The sequence below is a fragment of the Nyctibius grandis genome, chromosome Z, assembly GCF_013368605.1.
Source record: "Nyctibius grandis isolate bNycGra1 chromosome Z, bNycGra1.pri, whole genome shotgun sequence".
Classification (NCBI taxonomy): domain Eukaryota; kingdom Metazoa; phylum Chordata; class Aves; order Nyctibiiformes; family Nyctibiidae; genus Nyctibius; species Nyctibius grandis.
The window spans coordinates 96,913,882-96,937,367 of NC_090695.1; the positions used below are offsets into that span (position 1 = coordinate 96,913,882).

The window sequence follows — 23,486 nt, forward strand, 5'->3', positions numbered from 1 at the left end:
ACCTGCACGTGCTGGGGTAGACCAGGGCTGGGGAGATCCTGACCTCCCACGCAGCATCTTGTGCCCCGATGGCTGCGGGACCAGCAGCAGCTCAGCGTGGGAGCGAGGGTTTCTGCTCTGCACGGGGATATCCTGCCAAGCTGAGTGGGATTTCCAAGGATAAAATTTGGTGTCGTGCCAAGGGCAACGCCTGGGAGGGAGCAGGGGCTGCCCCAGTGTCTCTGATCTCTCACGCTGGGCTGAACTGGTGGCTTCTGCCAAAACACCCACGATGGTCATTTATTTTGGGGGTTTTCCCCCCCATTCTGTGCTGCAGAAAATCCCAAGCAGCGTTTCCCCAAAGCGTCAGCCCTTTCTACAGCACAACACCCAACGTGCTTCCACAGGGACGGACACACAGGCAGGATACAGCTCCCAGGACTCGTTTATATCCCCGCGCTTCTGTACAGCACCGCAAATCCCCACGCTGGTTACCAGGCCACCGCCATACCTGCAGCAGAAACATCTCCCTACCTTAAGCAGCATGTTTTTATCCCAAGACACTGTTTGTTTAGTGCATTGTGATTCTAATTCAGCAGATGGTGCCAACAGCTGCCAACTCTGCTGCTTATCTCCCTCCTAGCAGGCAGCGGTGACCCCATCTAACCCCGAGCGGGGCTCAGCCTGACGCCCATGGCTGGGTGGGTGAGGACATCCCCTGGCAGGATCTGCCACAGTGGGGTCTGCACCCACAGGCATGTATCAGTCCTGGGACCCCGAGGATGCTGCTGCCCAGGGGCTGCCCCGAGGCTGGGCAGACGCTGCTGCTCTGTGCTGGGAAGGGAGCCCAGCTGCTGCAGGGACCTGGCAGAGCGCCTGCGGTTGGGGACAGGCCACCCCCCTGCTCCTTGGGGGGGTCCCCAGGCTCTTGCTCATGCCCTGGGGTGCCTGAACTCCCCCCGGGCTTACCCCAGCCTGCCCTAGGTGCAGGTTGTCCCATCTAATGATGACCCCGCTAATTACTGATCATGGGGCCGATGGGATCATGCTCCTCCACCCCTCTGCCCTGTCCCTGGCGGGGCTGGCAGACCTCACCCCGCTGCCGTCGCTGCTGTGCAATCCCCTGCCAGCCCTGTACCCCCGAGGCAGCTGGCGGATGCCCTCACCCCTCCCCGGGCACTGTCTGTGTCAGCTGTAATTGCATTTCCAGCATGAATCGGGGTGGCCTCCAGCAGCACCACCACCAGCCCCCTGCCTGTGCTGCTCCCCAGCTCCTGCTCACCAGCTAGCACAGGCACCCTAAATCCCACAGCCTGGGTGACCCCCAGCTCCAGCTGCCCTCCTGGACATGTTTCTGTTTAAACAAGGTGCCTCAAATACTAATTTCTGAGGGAATGTGGCACCAAGGCACCCAGGGGATACAGGATCCTGCTGCTGTCCTTGATCTCCTGGGTGACTCTGTCGAGCTCACCCATGCCTCAGTTTCCCCAGACTGTACAGTGGGTTGATGGCAAATAAGTCCTTCACCCACCTCCCGGGGTCTTCTGGCTGCTGAAGCAGAGCTCACTGTCCCTTGGCCACAGGGGGAAACTGAGGCAGGGCACAGCAAAGCAGGGCTGGGAGGTCCTGAGCTGGTCTGTGCTCCAAGCACGCTGGCTGCTGTCATCTCCTGCTCCTTCCCCTCATTACGGCCTGATTCCCTGGAGACCGCGGCAGCAGAACGTCCTTCCCCCGTGACGTTCTATTAGCTTAATAGCATTTTTCCACTCCATTTGAGAGGGGAATTAACAATGATCTCCGATTAGGACTGCCGTGGCAGCGGCTTACGTCTGCCCGCTCGGGCTGGCCACCCAGCCCACCCTGCCCTGCGCCGGGTTCAAGGGCTGCGGGTGCAAACCGGCCTCTGGCAGCTCATCACCCCGCAGCACAAAACCCTCCAGCTCCCTGCACCCCGTTTTTCACCTGCAGAAGAGCTCGGGAGCAGGAGGCACGGCTATTCCCACGGCTCTTTTTGCCCACTCATCTCACCCCGGTGATGTTTGCAAAGCCGGCTGGGCACCGGGGCTTGCACACCCCACTCGTGGTCTCGCTTGCAAGCCCCGCTGATGCACTTGATTGCAAACCCCGCTGATGCTCTTGCTTGCAAACCCTGCTCACGGTCCCTCCTGCAATCCCCACGGGCAGCCCAGCGGGCAGGTCCCCGTGCAGGGCAGCCCCAGCCCTCCAGAGCACCGCGGGCTGTACAGCCCCGGCCCCCTCCTCACCCCACTGCTCTTCCCTCGCCTCTGCCACAGACGGTTCTGGGATCACTTACCAATTAGTGTGGCCTGCTCATTAAAGCTCATTATCTGCCAGTGTGAACTTGGATGGGATTGTGCGGGCTTGGCGGGGGATCAAAAATCTTCCGTCTTTCCAATTGCATCCTGCTCAGCCCCCTCGCTCCGGGAGCAGCCCTGCGGCCACACCAGAAGGCTGGGGGACACGATGCTGCCTTTTAGAAGGAAAAAAAAGCACCCAACGAATTCAGCGGACCCCTCCCCACTGCACCGACGCTGCGATGGAGCAGGAGGGTGTCCGGGCTCACCGTCCTCCATGGCTTTCCAGGAAGCTGGGGACACACAGTGGGTAAAGAGCTGGACTTTTTGCCAAACCCTAAATCTCAGAGTTGAGCTTACAGCCCAATAAGCCCCGACTAGTGATTTTGGAGGCCGGGAGGCAGCTGCAGGTACTGGAGCGCCTGCAGAGTCACACTTGCCAGCTGGCCGTGGCTCAGCCCGGTGCAGTCCCCTGCGTGCCCAGGGATCCCCAGGCAGGTGCTGGTCCGACAGCCCCAGGTGCCCCCGGGCGATGCCCGAGCCCCCGGCTGTGCCCGTGGGGTTTTGAGCAGCCCTCAACGCTGTGCGATAGCGAGCTCAGCTTGGCTCCAGGGCACGGAGCCCGCAGTGATGGGGAAATACCAGCTGCCAGCCACAGAAATTAGGTTTCATCTCCATGTGCTACGTTGTCAGAAGGGGCTGGTCTCAGAGGCGTCTTGGCTATTTTCTGCTTTTAATTGCAAGGATGGAGGTGAAAGCACAAAGCTCTGACAAAAGCATTCTTCTCCCACAACATCGGTGGGTGCTTGAGTTAAATAGGTGCCAGAAAACCCAACAGATGACTTCGCTGCCACCAGGCCGGTTCCAGGCATCCTGCACCTGCGATGCAAACAAGCCAAAGCTTTTCCATGCTGGGAAAATCGACCCCAAATGCAGCCTGGTTTCATAAGAACCAGCGGCATGGGAGGGGGAGCCCTGGCTTTCCCAGTGCCTCCGCCCCCTCCTTCCCAAAGCCGTCCTTCCCCGGGGAGTCCCCAGGTCTGGCTTTCATTAGCGAATGAGCCTGTTTTGGTGAATGGCTCTTGTCAATATTGATTAAATCCCATCTTCCCATGTGCAGAGAAATCCTTTCTGTGGTCCTTTCAGCGCTACCATCCTAAAATAACTGAGTAACAAGACCCAGTTTAACCCTTCCTTCCTCCTCCAAAAAAAAAAACCCCTCCAAGGTGAAACCACCCACTAACTTATCCTTTGTTCATCTCCCGCATGGAGACACCCAGAAACAAGACAAAAATCCACCAGCCAGTGGAAAGCAGCTGGTCTAAGTTCAAGCCAAACAGCCTCAGCCTGCGCGAGCCAGGGCTTTAGCGCAGGCCAAGCCGGGAAGGCTGCGCCCGCATCATTAACAAAATCCCCAGCAAATGCTCCCTGTGGCATCCAACCAGCTCTCCCGGGCTGCAAATTGCCCCCAGGAGCAGATTCTTCCCCAGCTCCTCCTTGCCAGGGTGCCTTTCACGCAGACATCGGCGTGCCTGCGTCCCACGCTGGCCTGCATTAATTGCCTCTTTTATTGCTGCCAATTACCGGCAGCAAAGATGCCGCCGGGATGGAGCGGGCGAGATGGGTTAGCACCTTCCCGGCCCTAATGACGTGAGGCTTCACAGCCTCAGCTCCCCACGGAGCGGGGGATCAGCCCCCAGCCCCTCACCCTGCTTCCCTGCACACCCCTCCTTCGCACCCCACCGCTGGATGCTGCAAATGGCATCGCTGGGAGTGTCCCCGAGCTCTGGCACGGGGTTGGGGGACAGGGATGTGAAGGTGATGCCCGTCCGTGGTGACCTGGAGCCCTTCCCGTGCGGGTGGGAGCGGAGGCAGTGAGGGGCTGCAGGCAGCAGACCACACTCGGCTGCCGCTGAACGCTCCGAGGCTTCACGCTGCGCGAAGAATGAGCAGATAATAGGATTTTCCATCTCTTCAAAGGGCGCACGAGCCAGGCCCCGGCGCTGCGCGGTGCCCTGGGAAGAGCCGCCGGGAAGATCCCGCACCTCCCAGCCGGCGCCGCAGACACGGGGATGCTCCCAGGTGCGGAGCAGCTGCCTGCGTGCAAATGGGGACCGGGGACCCCAGTCCTGCGAGGGCACGAGGCTGGTGGGCACCGTGCTGGCCAGCCACGGGGTTTAGCACTGCCGCTACTGAGGGGAGGCAAGAGGATGCCAAACCCTGGCGATGCCATGGCGGGAGCCAAGGGAAAGCTCAGCCGCCTTCGCCCTGACACGGCGCGTTTTCACCGGGAGCAGCTGCAAAGGGGAAGGCAGGCAGCGGGCTTTCCACTTCATGCTTGTAGCAGCCGGGGCACGCACACATTGCCACACCGAAGGCACGAAACGCTCCCACCTCCTCCGCTGCGCACCAGCCCGGGGCAGAGCAGCCGCCCGCGGCGAGCCAGGGGTCCCTCGGCCCCCGACCGCTGCGCAGGGGCAGCCGAGGGACCATCTGGAGCCTCATTTGAAGAGCTCCCCGCGTCCCCGCATCCCTGCTCCATTTCTCCTCGGATGGCTTATCAGCAGTGACTTTCCCGACAGCAATCGATAGAAAGCATTTTATCGCCTTCCCAGGCGGCAGGATCCTTGGAGTGGGTCTGATTTCTGTTTCTATGGTGACATCTTCCGGGCTTAGGAAAGATCTTGCCTTTCTTGGTTGTTGTTGGGTGGTGGAGACGGGGGGTGAAGGGAGGCTGGTGCTGTATTTTTTGTTGTTGTACGTTTTTTGGGGGTTTTTATTATTTTTTTTTTTTAATCCTGTTTGCAGTGTAACAAGGAAGTCGCCAGCCAGCCAAATGCGATGCTCGCAGCACTGCTGCTCGCTGGGAGGGGCCCCAGGGCAGCTTTCATCCCCGAAACACGCCGCAGCCTCTGAAACCTATTGAGGCTCAAACACACGTTGGCTCGGCCGGGGCTGTCTCCCTCCTTCCCTCGCCCCCGTCCCCTTTCCCACCCCTCCAGCCTTCTCCTGCCAGGCCTAGAAAAAGCCACTTGGCCACACAGCAGGGATGGCCTCAAGCACAAGTGACTGCTCAGGGCGCTTTATAGCACAGCTTATTTTGCTCCTCAGCTCTGCTCCCTCCTCCTTCCCTTTCCTTTTTTCCTCCCACCACCCACTTTGGAGGAGGAGGAGGGGGTTTGCCGCGCAGCCCCCCGCCGCCAGCCCCTGCCCTGCGGCTGCGGCGGCCCTGGGACTCGATCAAAGGGGCAAGGAGGGATGCCAGGGGGTTCACTTCATCTCTCTGGGACACGACTGCTCACCATCTCCTGCATGCAAATGGCCCGGTGCTTTTGCTGAGTTATCTGCACCTGAGGATCTCGCTGCCTGCCTAATTAATGTCTGCGTGGTTCCTTCTCGTTAGACCTCCCTTTATCCCCTGAATGGCATCACCTCCTGCTGCCTGCCCCTGCCAAAACAGCCCACGTGCTCCGGCTGGAAGCCACCCTCCTGGAGCCTCCTCTGGGAGTCACATGGATGGATGGATGGATGGATGGATGGATGGATGGATGGACGGATGGATGGACAGGTGACCTCCCATGTCTGGAGGTGATACCCTGTGCTGATGCATTTAGCAAAGCAGTCCCCACCTCCTTGGCCCTCGTGGCTCGAGGACCCAAAGGGGAGCCCCTCTCCCCCACCACCGCATCCCCAGGGGGGCTGAGCCCATGTCCTTACTGCAGAGGGCAGAGGTGCCTGGCTGAGGCGGACATACCCCAGGCTCCAGCTCCCTGAACCCCTGGCCGCATTCAGCACTCAGCAACCTGGAGAGGTCGAGCAATGCGAGAGCCCAACAGCCCTGTGCACCTCCCGGTGCGACACCGGCCGTGCCACCCGACTGGGATGTGCCACGAGGGCTGGCACAAGGGCAGGGACTGGTGCTGAGCAGCTGGGAGGGCCGAGGTGCTGCCGATGGCTTCAGTCCGGGTTGCCAGAGGTGGGTTTGAAAGGTATCACCAGCTTGGCAATACTCTGCCTGCACCTTTCCCGTAACCATCAAGCCGCACCGCTCTAGTTAATGTTTCTCAGTGGCACAGCCTTCTGCCTGCACAAAAATAAATAAATAGAATAAAACAGAGGTTTATTCTTTTTTTTTTTTTTATGATGGGGAACTCCAAAGCTCAGAAAGTTGGAACCGTGTCCTGACGTTAAGTGACAACAGGGGATTACTCCTCGCATCGGGCACAGACCCAAAGCACTTAAAAGCAAGGGCAGGACTGGCTAACGTGGGCCTGCCGTCCCCTCGCCCAGCAAAGAGAAACGCACCGCCTGTGACACAGAGCAAAACCCCTGCATATTTCATCTCAGCGCAATGCCCTTATCTCTGACCCAAAATAAAAATTATTCCTTGCTCAGCAATCTCCAAATACAAAACGATCTCCGCGTGCATTAATGCCACGTATCAATCAACTTCAAATGCAAATCCCCCAAGCGTTTATCCCTAATTTTACCATAAAAGGATGGTTACTCGCCGAGCACCTCGCTCGACATTATTCTAGGGAACGGCAGTTACGATCAGCAAATCTTCTCCTGGCCATTGACAAATACTTGGATCCTCAGCTTCTCCTGATGGAAACAATCTGGCCGGTTCCTGAGAAAGGGCGAAGCGCGGAGGCCGGCAAGGAGAGAAGCACATTCTCTTCTCTCCCCCATTTTGCAGCCTCCCTCCTCAAAAAAACCTCTTCAGATCTGGAAGCAGGCACGGGGATGGGCACCGGGGGGAGGAGAGTGGAGCTGGGTGGGAGTTTGGGTGGGAGCAGCGAGACAAACCCCGCTCTGCTCTCCGTGGGAGGGCAGCGGGGAGGACCAGCGTTATCGGGGAGAGCCCCCAGCCCTTCCCCGCTGCCCCGTTTGCTAGGACGGGCGGAGGGTAATTAGGGATTTGCAAGGCCAGGCAGATTCTGCAAGGCTTTTTCTTCCTTTTTAAAGGAACGGGGGGAGCGTTGGTGGTGAAAGGCGCTGTACAAGCGAAAGGAAAACACCGGGGAGCGCTTAGAGAAATGGCAAAGCGCGGATCAAAACCATATCAAATGTCTTTCCAGGTTCCTGCAAGGCTGCTGGCGGGGGTGCGGACGGACAGACAGCTACCGCAGGGCCGTGACAAATATCAGTAAGAGCTCTGGGAAGGCTAAAAGTCCTCGGGCACGTGCCATGCTCCAGCCATGAGGAGCAGCAGAACCCCCTCGAGCGGGCTGTCCCACTGGGGCTCTCCCACTGCTGCCACCAGCGACTCAGCCACCAGATGTGGGGTTTGACAGATTCCCAGCTTGATCCACTCCGGCAGCTCCTGGGTCCCGCTCACAGCCCAGCACCAGCCGCCGCAGCGCTGGGAAGGCAGCACACACCGGGTCCATCCGAATTTCTGCCCTGCACACTCAAGGAACAATGGCCTGTGTGTCCCTGGGAGGCTCCTCTGGGGGCACGTGGCCGCAGCCGCCCTCCCAACACTCTCCCTCTTGTTCGCTTTGGCCGGGGAAGCGGCGGAGCAGCAGGTATTTCCTGCCATCGGCCACCCCTGCAAGGGACACGCCGCTCCAGCCCGCGTCCCTGGGACCCCCAAGGGACCTGACACCCCTCGGGGACAAAGCAGGGCCCCGCAGAGGTTGCTGTCCCTCGGCGGGCAGGTGGCCCTGCTCCAAAGGGACACCAGCAGCTCGAGGCAGCCCCTCCCTGCGCACATCCTGCTGGAAAAGATTTCCCTGCTGCGGTTCCAAGTCCCAGCTAAAACGAGGCTAAAAAACGTGCAAAAACGCTGTTTTCGCTTCGTTTCCTTTGTGCGTTTCACAGCGTGTTCTGCAAACAGGGCACTTCCTCATAGTTTCGCTTTGGCTCTCGCGTTCGGCAAGAAGAGAGAGGCTTTTATTTTAATAGGGAAACAGGATTATAAATTAGCAGCTGGGCTGCGAGAGCCCAGAATCTGCCCGTTAAAAATACCTGCACACGTTGCCGTGGCCAAAGCTGGGTGTCGGCACCGGGGACACGAGCAAGGAGGGGTCCTGGGTGCCACCCCTCTTGGTGCAGGGTGGGTGCCAGCGGCACATTTGAGATGCAAGCGGTTAACCAGCTGCGACTGCTGAACAGAGAGGGCTTATACCAAATACCTGATGGAGAGGAAAATCCCAAGCAAGCATCAGGCAGCAGCGCTGGCTGCAGCCAATTTTCCTCGCTTAATATGTTTCCTGCGCTCGTCCCCCTCCCTGACCTCAGCTCCTCCTTGGAGCACGTTCAGCCCCAGACGCACCGCTGAGCAACAGCCAAGGCCAGCGGGACTGCTGCCATTTTGTCCCTCCCCTCGGCTCGGAGGCCAGGGCTCCTGCCACGGCTGCTGCAGACCCCAGCTTTCCCCCGGGGCTCCCCCAGCTGCCTGGGGCAGGCTGAGCGGGCAGCACCCTTGTGGAGTGAGCACCCCGCGGGATGACGGTGCTCTGGGCACCCGTTGGGGCTGCCGTAGGGTGCTTGGAGAGCGGAGGGTCGGACGTGTCACCTCTATCCTCTGCAAAGGATGCGTGTTCCAGTTCAGTGCAGATGTGGATCCAGATGAGGATCTGAATCCAGCTCCAAACGCAAATCCAGATGTGGATTCAAATCCAGATCCAAATCCAGACCCAGATCCAAGCGCAGCCCCACATGTGGTCTGACCCTGATCCAAATGTGGATCCAGAGGCAGGACCAGCTCCAAACCCACACACAGATCCCGATCCAAACCCAGATCAAAGCCCTGACCCAGGACCCGGTGTGTGGTCCCTGGTGCACGGTGCCCAGCACCCGGTGCCCGGGTCCTCACCCTGCCCTGCAGCACCCGGTGCCCAGCGGGGTGCCCTGCACCCGGTACCGGTGCCCACCATGCAGTACCCGATCCCCGGTGCCCGGCATGTGCTGCCCGGTAGCTGCCGTACGATGCCTGCCGCTGGTGCCCAGCGCCCACCAACCGCTGCCGGGTCCCGGTGCCCCGTGTGCCGTGCCCAGCGGCTGGCGTGGGCTCCCCGGTCCCGGGTGCCCGGTCCGCGATGCGCAGCGCCCATCGCACCAGCCCCCCGCTGCCGTCCCCGGTGCCGCCGGCGGCGCGCGGCGCGGCCGGCAGGTGTCGCCGCCGTCGCGGGCAGGGCGGCGGGCGCGCGTGCACTTCCGACGGCGCTCGGTCATGCCCCCGACTTTCCTCCCCTCCCTCCCGGCGCCGCGCGGGGCTCCCGCCCGCTGACACCGCCGAGGCGGCTCGCTCGGCGCGGCACGGCGCGGCACGGCGCGGCGGAGAGCGGCGCGGCCGCCCGGGGATGGCCGCCGGGGCCGCCCCCGCCCAGCGCCGCCGCTGAGACGCAGCGGGGCACGACCCGCCAGGTAAGAAAGGCTCCGGTTACGGCTCCGGTGGGGGGGGAGGCGGTCCGGGCGGGCCGCGGTTCTGCCCCGCCGCCGAGGAGGGCCCCGGGAGGGCGGGGGGGAGGGGTGACAGCCGTTGTGTGGCGGCGGGAGAGGGGCGGGGGCCGCAGCCCCGGTGCCCTGCGTGCGTGCGGGGGGCCCTGCCCGCCGCCCCGCCTCACCGCCCCGCTCGCTGCGCGTCGCAGCGGCGGCTGCAGCCGCGGCTCCCGCCGGGCCCGTTGTGTTCCCGCTGCCGCTGGAGTGGCGGCGGCACCGCGTCCCCGCCGCGCAGCCGGCATCTTCCCTTCCCTTCCCTTCCCTTCCCTTCCCGCTGCCCACCGCTCCGTTCCGCCCGCGTTCCCATCGCACCCGCTCCGGTCCCCCACCGCTGCGACCCCCCCAAGCGCGGCCCTGGCCCCGGCTCCCCCCCCGAGCCAGGGGCTCGCCGGCCCCCCCGGTGCGCGCAGCCCGCGGGTGGTCGCGGTGCTCCCGGCGGGGGTGCCGAGGGGGGACTGTGAAGCCCCCCTGGAGGAAGGCGAGCTGGGAGCCCTGGGCCCCCGGCCCCGAGCCCTTCTGCTGCAGTTGTTTTTAAGCTGCTAAATGCCACCTAAATTCCCGTGTGTGTGTCCCCCCCGCTCCCACCACCCCCGGGAAATGCGCAGCTGGAGCAGCAGCCTGAGGTGGGCTGTGCAGGGTGCCCCGGCGCTGCGCGGTTGCACCCCCGGGGATCCCAACGGAGACGCTCCCCCAGCCCAGGGGTCGGCACCCCGAGGGTCCTCGGCCGGTGGCGCAGGGTCGCGGCTGACGTCGCAGCCCTGCCGGGGGTTTTCGTTGACGTCAGAGCGGGGAGCTGCTGGGGTGCGTGTTTGTTCCCCGCCACCTTTGGTGGTATGTGATGCCGTCCCTTAGATGTGAGCAAATCTGGCTTTGCAAAAGCTCTTGTGGCCACTGGTTCCTGCTTGCTCTCCCCGAGCGGTGCCCGGGTTGGCTGCCCTCAGGTGACCTCCCAAAGTGATGTTTTGGAGGAACAAAAACAACAAGGGGGGGGTTTGCATGGGAGAGGGTTCCTAGGGCCCTGTGCGAGGCGGAGGGAAGGCATCTCTGGTGGTGCCAGCACCTTCAGAGGGCTCTGCCAGCTCAGCTCCGGCTGCCCCAGCTCTTGGGCATCGCCGGAGCCTCCTTGAGGGTCCAAAAATGGTTTTCTGCTGGGTGCCAGGGCTTTGCAGAGCACTCTTACCCCACAGCTGCCGAGACAGCGCAGCCGCCTTCCCTGGGGTGGCAGCTCGTGCCCCCCAGGTGGGTGAGCAGCACCGTGGTGGCTCTGCGGATGTGGGTGCTGTCACCCGTGCGTCGGTGGGAGAGGGTGGGGGGGACCCGCGGCGGGCGAGGCGGAGGTGGGCTGGGCACGGTGCCCCGGCGCTGCGTGGTCAGGTGCAGAGCCGGTGCGGCGACCGCGTCTCCTGGTGCCTGTCACTGGCTGATGAAAATGGACCTTGAGCTGCTGGAGGATGGAGTGGAGAAGGATGGGAAGGAGCCAAGTGAGATGGAGAGAAGGACACGTTCCCCCCCAGTGCTCTTCCCTCCCCATTCCCTGCGGGATCGAGGTGTGCCTCGAGGCATGGCGAGAGCGATGATGGTGGCGGGGTTCAGTGTGGGTCTCTGCTGAGAACCCAGGCTGGGTGCACCCGCACCCTGAGCAGCAGCTCTGCAGCCCGGAGCCGGGAGCTGTGTGAAGTTCAAGGCAGGAAGTGAGAAATAAAGAAAAAAAATAAGAAAAAAAAATACCACGACCGGTAGAAACTGCCGGGGAGATTTAGGGAAGCGGCACGGCTGTGCCGTGGAGCCCAGAAGCAGCACGCATCCTCGTCTGACGAGGAGCTGCCCGTGCCGAGGACCGCAGACCCACCTCTCCTCTCCCGGCTCTGTCTCCTCTGCAAGCCCCAGGGAACAATTGCATACAGAGTGCTTCGTTTCAGAGCCGCCACAGTCATTTCAGAGACCTTTTAGGCAGGAAAAGTGCTCTGTAGCGTGTAATTTGAAGGCTCTGCTCTGAACCTTCACTGTCGCTCTGCTAAATGATCCTCTGCGCTTCCAAACCTTTGCTGCCTGGAAACCAGCAGCAGTGACCTGGTTCCTGGCCTCGCTCGGTCCCTGGTCTCCCTTCGGCCCCGTGCTAAGGTGAGGGGAGTCACGGGTTGCAAGGAGCGGCGCGGGGTGTTTGTCTGTCTTGCGTGGGGCCTCTCAGATGTCAGAGTCCTGGGAGATTTCAGCCAGTCTTAATCATCTCTCGCCTCTGCCTGAGCTGCAGAGGTTGTCACAGCTCGCTAAGGAATTTCCAGCCCGGAGGGTTGAGTCTTGTGAGGGCTCTGCGGAAAAAATCTAGGGACCCCGACTGATTTCCCCTGAAATGGGGGAGCTGCAGAATTCTTTTCTGTGGCGTCCCTCAGGCCTGGCAGCTCGCGGTGGGGAAGGACGGTTTGTTCTGCCATCGGAGGAAACGGCACAACTTCGGTTTAACTGATGGAGCCGCAGCCTCGCCGGGGGCACAAGCTGAGCCCCGAGGTGACGGGCCATCAGTTAGGGAGCGTGATATCGCCAGGGGTTTCCTCACCCTCGTCTTTCCTCTCGTGCCCATCCCATTGCTCTAAAATTTGTGTCGGTTGGAGGCACACGTGCAGGCACAGAGCGAGCTGCGGGTTTCCTCTCGCCGTGGGTGCTGCCTGCCCTGCCAGGCACAGGCAGGGCTTCGAGCCCCTGGCAGCCGGGGTGCGCAGGCAGCTTCGCAGTGGGGCACGGGCAAAGGGAAAAGGATGGGGGGAAGGAGAAACATTTGTGAAGGGCTCGGCTGTCACCCCGTCGGGCTGTTCCTGGCCGGTCGGGTCCCATGCTGCGGCGCAGGGCTGGTGCGGTGGCATCGCGCCGGCTGGCACCGCGCAGGCACACGCGTGTCTCCTCTTGCCTCGCGCAGCTTCGATCTGCTCTGGATTCGCTCCTGGTTTCCGTCGAGGCAGGGAGAGTCCTGGTGACGGATTTATGCACGTCACCGAATCGGACATGTGGCCAGGGCAGGAGGAAACTGTCTTGAGTCCGTCCTCAGGCTGTGCCCTGCGGATACCTGGGTCTAACCTGCTCTTAAAAACTGCGGGTGCTGGGGACCCCACCCTGTCCCCAGGCAGTTGCTGCCACTCACTAATGACAGACTTCCAGCAATGGCTTCCGCTCGCATCCTATCCCCTGCAGCAGGGCACGAGGCAGAGGAAAGGCAATTTCCCTTTCCCTTCTTCGCCTCGGAGGGATGCTCCGCAGCTACAGCCCTTCCGAAGACCAGGCAGGATGCGTCCCAGCTGGGGCGGAGGGAGCAGACCCGTGCGTCGTCCTGCCGACGTCCTGTCCCACCTGCTCAAAATCCACCTGCTCAAAATCCACCTGCTCAGCGTCGCGTGGGTTTGGGATTTCCCCCCAGGAGGGCTCGTACAGCTGCTCGGGGCCAGCAGCAGCGAGGCTTTCACCCCCGGCCCGGCGTGGAGGAGGAGGAGGAGGGAGGAGGGAGGCAGGTGCAGGCACCGTGCGCAACGAGCCAGCTCTGAGCAGCGGTCGCCACCTGCGCAAGAACTACACGTCCCAGCAAGGCGAGGGCCACCGCCAGCCCTGCAAGATGGAGAGCGGCTTCCTAGGGCTGGCTGTCACCCCCCGGTGCCCGCGGCAGCGTGGGCATCACTACGGGAAGGCGGCCGCTTGGTTTTTGCTTCGGTTGCACGGCCTAGTTTTGCAAGCTGGAATGTGCTCAAAGATGGGCTTTCTGAGTTGCTTTTTTTGGTTGTGTTTTGTTTTAAATGACAGCATTTCCCCTTTAAATTTACATCTCTAGCTGGGGAACACAGAGCCTGGTGAGAGAGGGAGTGTGAGACTTTTATAAAAAGAACGAGTCGGGTTTTATTATCCCTTTGAGATGAGCAGGGAAAATCTATATTGAAGGCATGAAATAGCAATAAAAATGGACTTTTTGCCAAAGCAAAATTAATTGAGTGAATCTCACTCCTCAAGCCTGAGCTGTGTGAGGCTTATGAGTTGGATGTGAACCATGCTACCCCTTCCAGGCTCTCATCCCCCGAGGAGGGGAGGCAAAACCTCCCGCCGGTCCTCAGCACCGAACAACGAAGCATGATGTGATCGACGCACAGGAGCCAAGGACTCGCGCTTGGGATGCAGGTATCCCCACCGCTTGCAGGGCTGGGGTGGCCTCCAGCCCTGGTGGTCCTCAGAGCAGGGACCTTCTCCAGGTGCGTTGGCTTGGGGACCTGCTCTGATGGCGTGAGTACGATGCTGACGATCATTCAGTGGTCACCGCTCCGGCGTTTCTGCTCTCCACCATCACCATCAGTCATGGCATCCCACCTGGATTGTGGATTTGGGGGAGTCCAACGGGAGAAAGGAAGAAGGCTGGACACAGGCTCCTTGAACCTGCTCTGGAAGCCATGAGAGGAACCTGCTGTCTTATCCTGGCTTGGGCGTGCTCTTATTAACCATTTTCCTCCCTCGTCTTTGCTTCCTGCCTCTACCCCATGCTGGGGTCTGGCTCTCCAAGGTGCTTTCTGGGCAAAACCTTCACAGAAAAGGAAACCCCTCTCCTGGGTTTTGTTCATCTGGACCTACCCGTGCGGTGGCACCAGCTCCGCTCTCCCCTTTTTGGGGGGAAGGTTGGCAGGAGAAGCCGCCGGACAGAGCAGTGAGGGGACAGCTGGATTCTTTTCCGCAGATGGTGCAAAGAGGACGAAGCTGCATAAACCTCCCGAGTCCACCAGCGAGACGGAGATTAAATAGTGAGAGGGCTGAGAGGCAGCTCCAGGCGGGAGAAGGAAGGAGAAAAAAAGGAAAATGGGGGTGGAAATAGGATTGGAGAGTGGAACTGGGGAGAGGAGTGTTGGTTTGAACAGGAATCTCCTCCCACTTGATGTCTCCCCTCCAATTCAGAGGGCCTAGATTCAGTGCCATAAAAATATAGCCCTTTTCAATCCCTTATCTTGCAGGAGCAGAAACAATTGGCCTGCAAAGAAGGAGAAAACAATCTGTTTGACTGACAAACAAAAACACATTTCTGCACAAAAGGAGGAGGAGGAAGAGGCAGCTGTCTGGCTGCTGCTTCGGCTTTTTTCCTTTCCCCTCCCTCTCCTGTCCCCTCGCTGATGGTGTCGGAGCAGAGCTGCTACCCTTGCCAGCAAAACACCCGCTGTTCTGACTGGCTGGGTTCAATGTCAGGCTCCTGCAGCAAATGTCATTGTCCTCCCTGCTGTCACCAGCCGCGGTGGAGATGCACAAGCATCGCCATGACGCCCACAGGGATGGTGGGGGGAAAGGTGGTACCCTGAGCATCAGTGGGGCAGAGTCCGGCTGCCGGGAGAGGCACCCAGAGGTGCTCGAGAGAGAGGGGACAAGGCCAGTGGGTCATGGCGGCTGAGTTGGGGACGGAGGGGACGCAGGAGATCCCTCGTCGAGGGACCTTGGGGAAGTTCAGCCAGGTTGTGGGCGATACGCTGATATCACAGCATGTGGGCAGCATCATTGGAGCACCCGAGTGCTGCAACTGGAGATGCTGCTGGAGCCTCAGCCATCTCCAGAGTCTGTGCCTCGGTTTCCCTGTCTGCAGAGTCAGCAAGACGACACACAAATGCTGTAAGAGAGCTGGGGCATAGAAGTGCCCTGTGCACCTTAAGTCGTTGTCCCAGCAAGCTGTGATCCCAACAAATTGTTATCCCTAAAAAGTCATTATGGCAACCACCGTACTAGCCAAATTGGTGCTGGGGGGAGTCCGTCGGACAGGCAGGAGCAGAGCCCGTGGGATCTTGGCAGTTCTCCATCTCTCCAGAACAAACTCCTCACTCGGAGGCTGTTTTAAAAGAAAGAGCAACTGATTTCCCCCATGCGGTTCCCTGACCAGGAGCAGCAGCAGTTTTCTGCCTGGAACAGCTTTCTGAGGGGACTCTGCTCTATGGGGACACGTGAAGCGAACACCCGTGCTCCAAAAACATCCAGATGCAACACCCAGCACCTGCCTGAACCTGGAAAAGCAGGAGGCTGGAGCAGGGCGATCTCTGCGGGGGCTGGTTAGTGCTGCCACGGAGGGAATCTACGGTAAATAAAGGGGCACAAGAAGAAAACCTTGAAGCCACCAGGACAGTCTTAATCTGTTTTGCTCCAGGTTGCTGGTGCCCTGCTAGAGTCCTCTGGAAAGATGATCCTGCACTGGTGGATGTTTCACTTTTCCCTTTATTTTTTTTTAAGCAGCTGTTTCACTCCACAGCCGAGTAGCAAAATAACATGTAAGAAATCACAGATTGCAAGTGAGTTAATAACAAATAATGACTCTCAGTTCATGAGTGGTTCTCTCGATGCCTCGGTCCAGGCGTGGAACAGCCAGGCTTTCCTGTGCATACTCAGCCAGGCTTGTTGAAATGCTGGTACGAGTTGATAGAAACATCCTGAATTCAAGTGAATTCAAGAGATCCAGCCTCTGCTTTCTTAGAGGACCACAGCAGAAGCTTTGGGGAATATTTGACCTGAAACAGTAGAAGAATTTGCTTTTTTTTTTTTTTTTTTTAGTTCCTACACCTAAAATGCAGACTTTTCTGCATTTTCCTTTCCTCTTTCATTTCAAAGGAAGATGAGAGGAACCATCTCTCCACACATCAAACTGCAGGCAAAAGAAGATCTGAAAGATGACTGGACTCCTTTTACAACTTTGGCGCTTGACTTTCCTCCCCAGAAGGGGAAGATGCATTGTCAGCCTGTCTTGTGATCGGGCTCTAACCTTTTGTTACCCTGATAAACCTCAGCTGACCGGGCTGGGATGTAAAAAAGCTCCATCTCTACCAGACCGTTGCTGCGTTGCCTTGCACACGGTGTTCGGGCAGGAGGAGGCCCAGCGTCTCCGCACCGGAGCAGTGTTTGCAGACTTTGCCCAGTGTGGGGGCAGTTGCATGCTCGGCAGGGAGCCTCAGGCCTCAAGCCTTAGCCTCAAGCTTCGCCAGGGGAGGGTCAGGTTGGACATTAGAAGCATTTCTTCTCAGCAAGGGTCATTAGCCATTGGAAGGGGCTGCCCAGGGAGGTGGTGGAGTCACCATCTCTGGAGGGGTTTAAGAAAAGCCTGGCCATGGCACTTAGTGCCCTGGTCTAGTTGCCATGGTGGTGTCAGGGCAATGGTTGGACTCGATGATCCCAGAGGGCTCTTCCAGCCTCATTGATTCTGTGATTCTGTGACTGCAAGCGCAGGTTTGATCCGCGTTGAAGTGGGGGGCAGCACCCTGCAGGGACCGCGGTTCCCAGCACGCAGTGATCCAGCTTGGTCGAGGGGGTCTTTGCTAGGATGGGTGGGCTGCAGAGAGTCTGTTCACCAGAGAGGAAAGAAACAGTGCTATTGAAGTGGCATGGCTGGGCCTACCATCGGTGCTGCCCAGGGTACTTGTTCCTTTCCCAGTGTCACAATGGTGCTGTGTCCTCTGCAGCCACCTGCCGCTCTGGTGCCTTCTCCCAGCTCCTCCATGCCCTGCTGTGGCCCCCCAAGGTCCTCCAGCACCCTCTCTCCTTCTTTACTTACTCCCCCAAACTCTCCCTGCCTTCTCCCTTCAGCTCCTCCCTCCCAGCTGAACCCCACTGGGAGAGAAGCAGGCCTGGGAAGCCTTTGGCCTCTGTGCTCCGTGCCGGTAGATGCAATGCAAAGCTGATGCTGTGACAAAGTCAATCTAACAAAGACGTGGAGTTTGGCTCCCAGGCAAGAAAAAAGGTTCAGGTTTTAGCAGATGCCTGCTCCTCTGGTCCTGCACACTCTGAGCATCAGAGGTGGCCAAGGGAGCAGGTCTTGGGGTGAAGCCAGAGTTTGGCTCAGCCCAGGGCTTGAGGAGAGGTGGCCGAGACAGAGTGGGATCTGGTGGAGCCCCGGCTCTCAGCTTCAGACCGTGCAGATGTCTGGATGCTCGCAGTCTTTGGCCGGCGGGACAGTATTTCCCATCGCAGAGCCAGCGTTCTGGTGAAGCGGCATCCACCCATGTTTGATCCAGACCCACCTGGAGCCTCTCCTTTCCCTGCCGCTGCCCTGCTCGCCGTCCGTCCCAGCAGTGGCGTGCGCAGGAGGGGAGCAGGCATCTCCCACCCCTTCGACCAGTCGCAGTCACGCAGCCCAGAAGCTCGTCCTCGCTGTTACTCTGCGCTGGCGTCTCTTGGGATCTGGCCAGCGTGTGTCAGGGCTACGTGCCTCTTCCTCTCCAGCTGCTCTCCGCTCGGCTGCGTCGCCCACAGCGTCCTTTCCTCCTGCCTGGGGTTGCTTCGTACATCCCGTTTCCCGAGTTATTTCACCCTGATTTATACCAGGTCACGGGCATGTGGTCCCTTACTTGGCCGTGGCAGCACAGCCTCTTCGATTAGATGTATTTCCAAGCATGACTTCCATCTGTCCGTCAGTCGCTATAGCTAATTCCTGCAGCGTTTACATCCATACAGGGGCATCGTTCAAATGTAATAATCGCTGATGGTGGCGGGACTGTGATAAATGATCTATTCCATGCACTTCACCTCTTTTCTGTTGACAAATCGTTCGTGATTTTTTGTAGTTGCATTAAGTATTCCAAGTGACTGCGATTTCCCCCATCGTATTCATTATTCAAAATTGTTCTCCAGATAATTTCTGCAAATAATTCGCCGTCTTCGCTCTTTTGTGAATACTCGGGTCTCAAGAATGAGAGTCGTTTTAATTGGGATCTTACATCACGTGATGGATTTTGGCTTCCCGATTGGGCAAGCTTAATTTTGAGACTTGACGTTTGGGGAGGGAACTGTTGCAATTAAGAATTTGAAATTCACTTTCTTCCAGTATCTTCAGTTGAGGCTTAAAATTAACAGTCTGTCTTGTCTTTTTTTTTTTTTTTTTCCCCCCTTCCTGGCCAAAAATCCCTGCCGGTAACTTGTTGGCAAGAAACACTTGGAGAATATAAACAAAAAGGTGGCACCAAAACAGCTAAATTTAACCTATCTAAAAACTGGAGTGATGATTCACGGTGGTTTGTTTTGTATTATTTGCCTCGCTCTGGTAAAAATAATGATCAAAATAATTTAGCAACATAAAAAGTCACATAGCAAGGGGCCATTTATAGCACTTGGTTTCATAAAATCTTCCATCGATGGCTCTCTGCGTGCCTGAGAAACATCCTGTGGGCTGGCCGGCGTGCGGGTGGGTTGGTACCCTGGCCCTGCTCGGTGCTCTGGCCCCGGGCTGAGGCTGCTGCTGGCTCCGTGGAGGCGGAGGGAAGGAACGTGCGACCAGCCTGGCACCGCGTCCTGCTTTGATCCGCACCCGCAGCAGACAAGACTCCGGTTGTCTCGCGCGGAGCTCGACTCCGGGCGGAGGGTGACCGTAAGTGACTTGGCCAAGGTCACGCTCCAGCTCCCTGGTTCAGCTGGAAATAGCTCCCAGGTCTCCTGATCCCCCCGCCCAGCAGCCCCCTCCTGCCACGGAGCGAGACGGAAAGGTGCAGAGTTCAGATGTTTTCTCTAACCGACAGCCTGGCTCCTGCCACCTCTCGTAAAACCTCCGTGGCTCTATTTTCTGCTCCCCACCATCAGGCTGAGTAAATGGGGTCCCACCCGTCCCCCCCTTTATAGCACGGGCTCCCGTGGCATATTTACGCCCCCAAAGTGGAGCGTTGCGCCGGTGTTCCTGTTCGAGCGGCACCCCCACCCCAGCTGCTTGCTTCCACCAGCTGCTGCTGCCGATTTCCCTTAAAAATAAAACCCCTCTAAAGGTACAGCAGGGACACCTTAAATGCAGAGCTGTGGCGTGCAGTTAATCATATCCTCTTAACGGGTTTATTCGCTCATTAAATATTTAAGACTCGTTTCTCTTTATCAATAGTGTGGAGGCGTGCAGGCCCGGTGCAAAGATTTATGCACACAATAGGATCGGTGCATTTAGATTTGTTTGAAGGGATCCATTTAAAACTCGACCGAGGGGGACGGTTTCTGCTGCTGCTGCTGTTTTCCTCCGGTGAGGTTTCTGCCTCCTGACTGCGGCTGGGATGCAGCAGGAGGAGATGTTGGGGGGCGCGGGCTGACGGCTGCCTCCAATACCCCCCTGCTTGCTTTTGAAATAGCTGTACCCCATTTTGAGGGATGCAGAAGTCTCAGAGGGGGTTTGCTCACCCTTGACATGAGCATCATGTAGTGATGAGGATGGTCCGTGGAAAACGCGGCGGCGTGGAGGCAGGACCTGGTGCTGGGAGCGGCGTTTTGATCCCCACTTCCCGACGCTGTCTGTGGGAAGATCTTTGCCGTTGCGGCTCAGATGTGAATTCCAGCTCGTCTGGCGCCGTTCGGGAGCTGTCGTGCAGGTGCAACATCTGTTGTTCTCCTGTTATTACCTGGGCTCTGCTCTTCACGCAGGTGTAAGAGCAGTGGTGGCCTTTGTGGTTCATAGGATGGGATGGGACCAAGCCCACACCATCACCTTGATCCTGCCTCCCCATCCTTCCCATCGTCTACCCCGCTGCCCACCGCAGCTCACCGGCCCAGACCACCATCCAGAGCATCCAGTCCTCGTCTAGTACCCACCACTTCCCACCCTGCCCCATGCCTGGTTCCCAGTCCCTACGCAGGGCTCTGTGGCTGCCAGCTGCTGCCAGATGTGTGGCTCACTCTCGGTGTAAGGAGATGATTCCTCTTGCCGGTGTGGACCCTGCTGGCATTAGTGTACGCCTGTTCCCCAAGCTCTGAGGGTTGCAGGTTGCAACCTTGTGCTGGAGAGATGGGGGGCTTGGGCTGAGATGGGGCTGGGAGCCTGGCTGCGCGTCCGATGCAGTTGCACAATGTGACCTGTACCCGTCCTTCCACCGAGCGCGTTGCCGGAGCTTGCAGGGACAGCAGGTCCCAGCACGCAGGACTCTATCACCATCTCAGCAGCCTCTGCTTAGATCAGGAGGGAACATGTCATGCCAAGACCTGTCCTTCCCAGGCCGCAGCTTGGAGTCAGCGATGGCAGCAGCTGACGCCCAGGTTTTTTGGCCCCCCCTGTGGCATCCCAGCGGGTTCTGCCTGCAGCCTTGTGGGCAGCCAGACGTGCCTGTCCCTAAAACTCCTCTCCAGGAGATGCTGGGGTGGGATAGGGAGGGTGAGTGGGTGCAGTGGCAATGGGCAGAGCTGGCAGCTCCCTCCTGGGAGTGTGAGAAATACCCTGGCTGGGTTATTGACAAGCCCAGGGCACAGAAGGAGCGTGCGTGCGTCAGATGTTTCCCCAAACCTCTCTTGCTTTGCAACGTGCCCACTGAAAAAAAGAGATCTGACAGCAATAAAACTGTCGGGCGGCTGCTGCTGCTTTTTTTTTAAAGTTCTATGATAGCTTCTCCCCCCTCTTTTTTTTTTTAATAGCTAATGCATCTGTCACTACTTTCCTAATGAGCTTTCCGAAAGGGCCTTGGGGACCTCTACCTATCCATGTGGGTTTGGATAGGAGCTTACTCAGGGGAGGCAGAGAGAGCTCAGCTCCCTCTTTCACCCCCATCTCCTCCCCGCTGCCCTCCCAAACTCCTCTCCGAGGGCAGGTTGTCCGGAGGGAGGAGAAGACAGCAATATCTCAGCGCTCGGCGAGCTGGCGTGCACCCCCTGCAATCACAGCCAATAATGACAAAAAGACGGGGCTGCTGCCAGAGATAGAGAGCTGAGCTCCAAGCGTTACAGCAATGTCACAGCCTTGGGACTGCTGCTGGCTGCTACTGGAAAGAAATTTCCTCACAACAGGCAGAGTTATAGGAAGGAGCCATTGATTGCATTAAAAAACACCCTCCCCACCTCTTTTTTTTTTGGCGTGGATTTTCAAGGCTTTTTTTTTTTTTTTCCTTCCCTCTCCCCCCCGCCTTCCATTTGCCATTGAAGTTGCGTTCAATAAAACCCATTGCCCGAGAGCGTCTGTTCGCGTGTTCTCAGCAGTACAATGGGCAGAGGACTGCGGCGTGCAGAGGCTCAGCCAGCCTCGCGCAGACAATGAAGGGGTGGGGACGGGGGGGGCTTTTATTTTATTTTATTTTTTATTTTTTTCCCCCACCTGCCCTGGCCCCCGCTACTAATTGTAATCACAAAAGGCAAATGGGAAGGGACTGGGGGAGCAGGGCTGTGGTTCACTGGGGTCATGGTCTCCATCAGTCATTCTCCCAGCCTGTTGCTGGGTAAAAGCCCGGCTCTGTGGTTTATCAAAACGACTGCGCAGTGAAGGCCTCTTCGGCCAAAAAAAAAAAAAAAAGGAAAAAAAAGCTGTTTGAACTGACTCAAAAAAGCATGAACTTCCCATTGCCATCCATGGGAATCTTTCCATTGACTTCTCTAGGTGCAGAAGGGAAAACAGAGGGTTTGGTGACTCAGGCACAAACCTGGGATCTCTTCTTCTCTCTGATGCTGTTGGCAAATCATTTAGGGCCCGGTTCAGCAAGGGGCTGAGCGCTGCCATCCCTGTGCCGTTCCATAGGGCACGAGAGGATGCACCACTTGGCAGGGCTGAATCTCTGACTGCACCATGCCCAAGTTCCCCTCAGCTGTGAAGTGTGACGGTGCTAACCCTGTGTTGCATGATGGTGGAGAAGCTAGTAACTATTAATGCCAGGGAGATGCTTCCAGATCTCTAGATAAAAGGTGCTCAAGGAGGGAAAATTGTTATCAACGTGGGCCAAATAGCTACAGGGGATTCGAAATCTGTTTGTATTTGTAGGATGTAACCACTAAGGAGGCAGAGACTGGGACAATGGAGCATACACAGCACTAATGGAATGAGCGTAGGAAAGAGGATATCTCTGGAGACCCTTAGAAACCATTTCCCAGTGGTAAGATCTGCTTGGGTTGTTTGTTCTTCCTCCCAGATGAGAGCTGCAGTCGTGGACGCTTTTATCACTTATGAACCGGACTAGATGGAGGGCCAGAGAGCATGTGGTAGGGACGAGCCTGCATGGCTCTCCAGTGCGTGGGTCCATGGATTTAACGGGTCTCAGCTTCCATTTCTAGCTTTTAGAGCTGCCCTTTATAACAGAGAAATCTGGACTGGACATTTCAGACCTATTTTTCAATCTTATGGGATGCGGGTTTGGCCTCTGGTAGAGACACAAGGGCGTGACTTGGGCATCCCGAGGCTGCAGCTGCAGCAGAAGGGTTGTTCAGGGTAGGCTTATCCCTGTGCCGTCCTGGGATGGACCCTTGCGATACGGTTTGGGCTGGGGTGTGGATTTGATACCACGTGAGCGTGGCAGTTCCTTGAGGCCATTTCACTGGGAGAGTCACTTTTTCCAGCTGATTCGTGTTCCTGGTGCAAGCCCATTTCTCGCTGTGGTGACAGTAAAGCTGGCTGAGGCTCTGTGTATGAACATGGGGTGGTCCAGGCTAGAGTCTCCTACTGGGCTGTGAGCCTGGTGCTGCCAGGAGCTGAACAAACACAGGTTGTTCCCTTGAGATTAAAACCAAGTTAGACAAGCTGTTTATTGTCTGACAGTGCTGAGGGACCCGTGCATCGCTGTGCAAAGCGTTGGGCAAGCGCATAAGAGAGGGGCAGCGTCTGGCCCGGCTCCCCTGGAGTGTACGTCCTTGCTCACCCGCAGTTCCCCGCTCGTGGTGGCATGCACTGCTCCAAAATCACGACGTTGCCTTCCCTCTGTGCCCTGAGACAGCCCCATTTTGTGCTCTGGGGAGCTGCAGCCTTTCTCACTGAAGACCTGCAGCACACCATGCTGGTGTGGGGTTTTTTTTTCCCCTCTCCTGGACACTTCACTTAGGTTCTTTCTTCCC

General features: G+C 58.3%; 1 protein-coding gene across 2 annotated transcripts in view; it reads left to right on the forward strand.

Moving 5' to 3' along the window:
• The first annotated feature begins 9,578 nt into the window (after positions 1-9,578).
• RAI1 (retinoic acid induced 1) overlaps positions 9,579-23,486 on the forward strand; it is a 73,077-nt gene continuing 59,169 nt past the window's right edge. Inside the window, exon 1 of one of the 2 annotated variants that reach the window (XM_068423881.1) lies at positions 9,579-9,668. The gene's annotated coding sequence lies outside the window, so the exon portion shown is untranslated. The remainder of the gene's footprint in view (positions 9,669-23,486) is intronic. The other variant, XM_068423882.1, reaches the window with a different exon arrangement.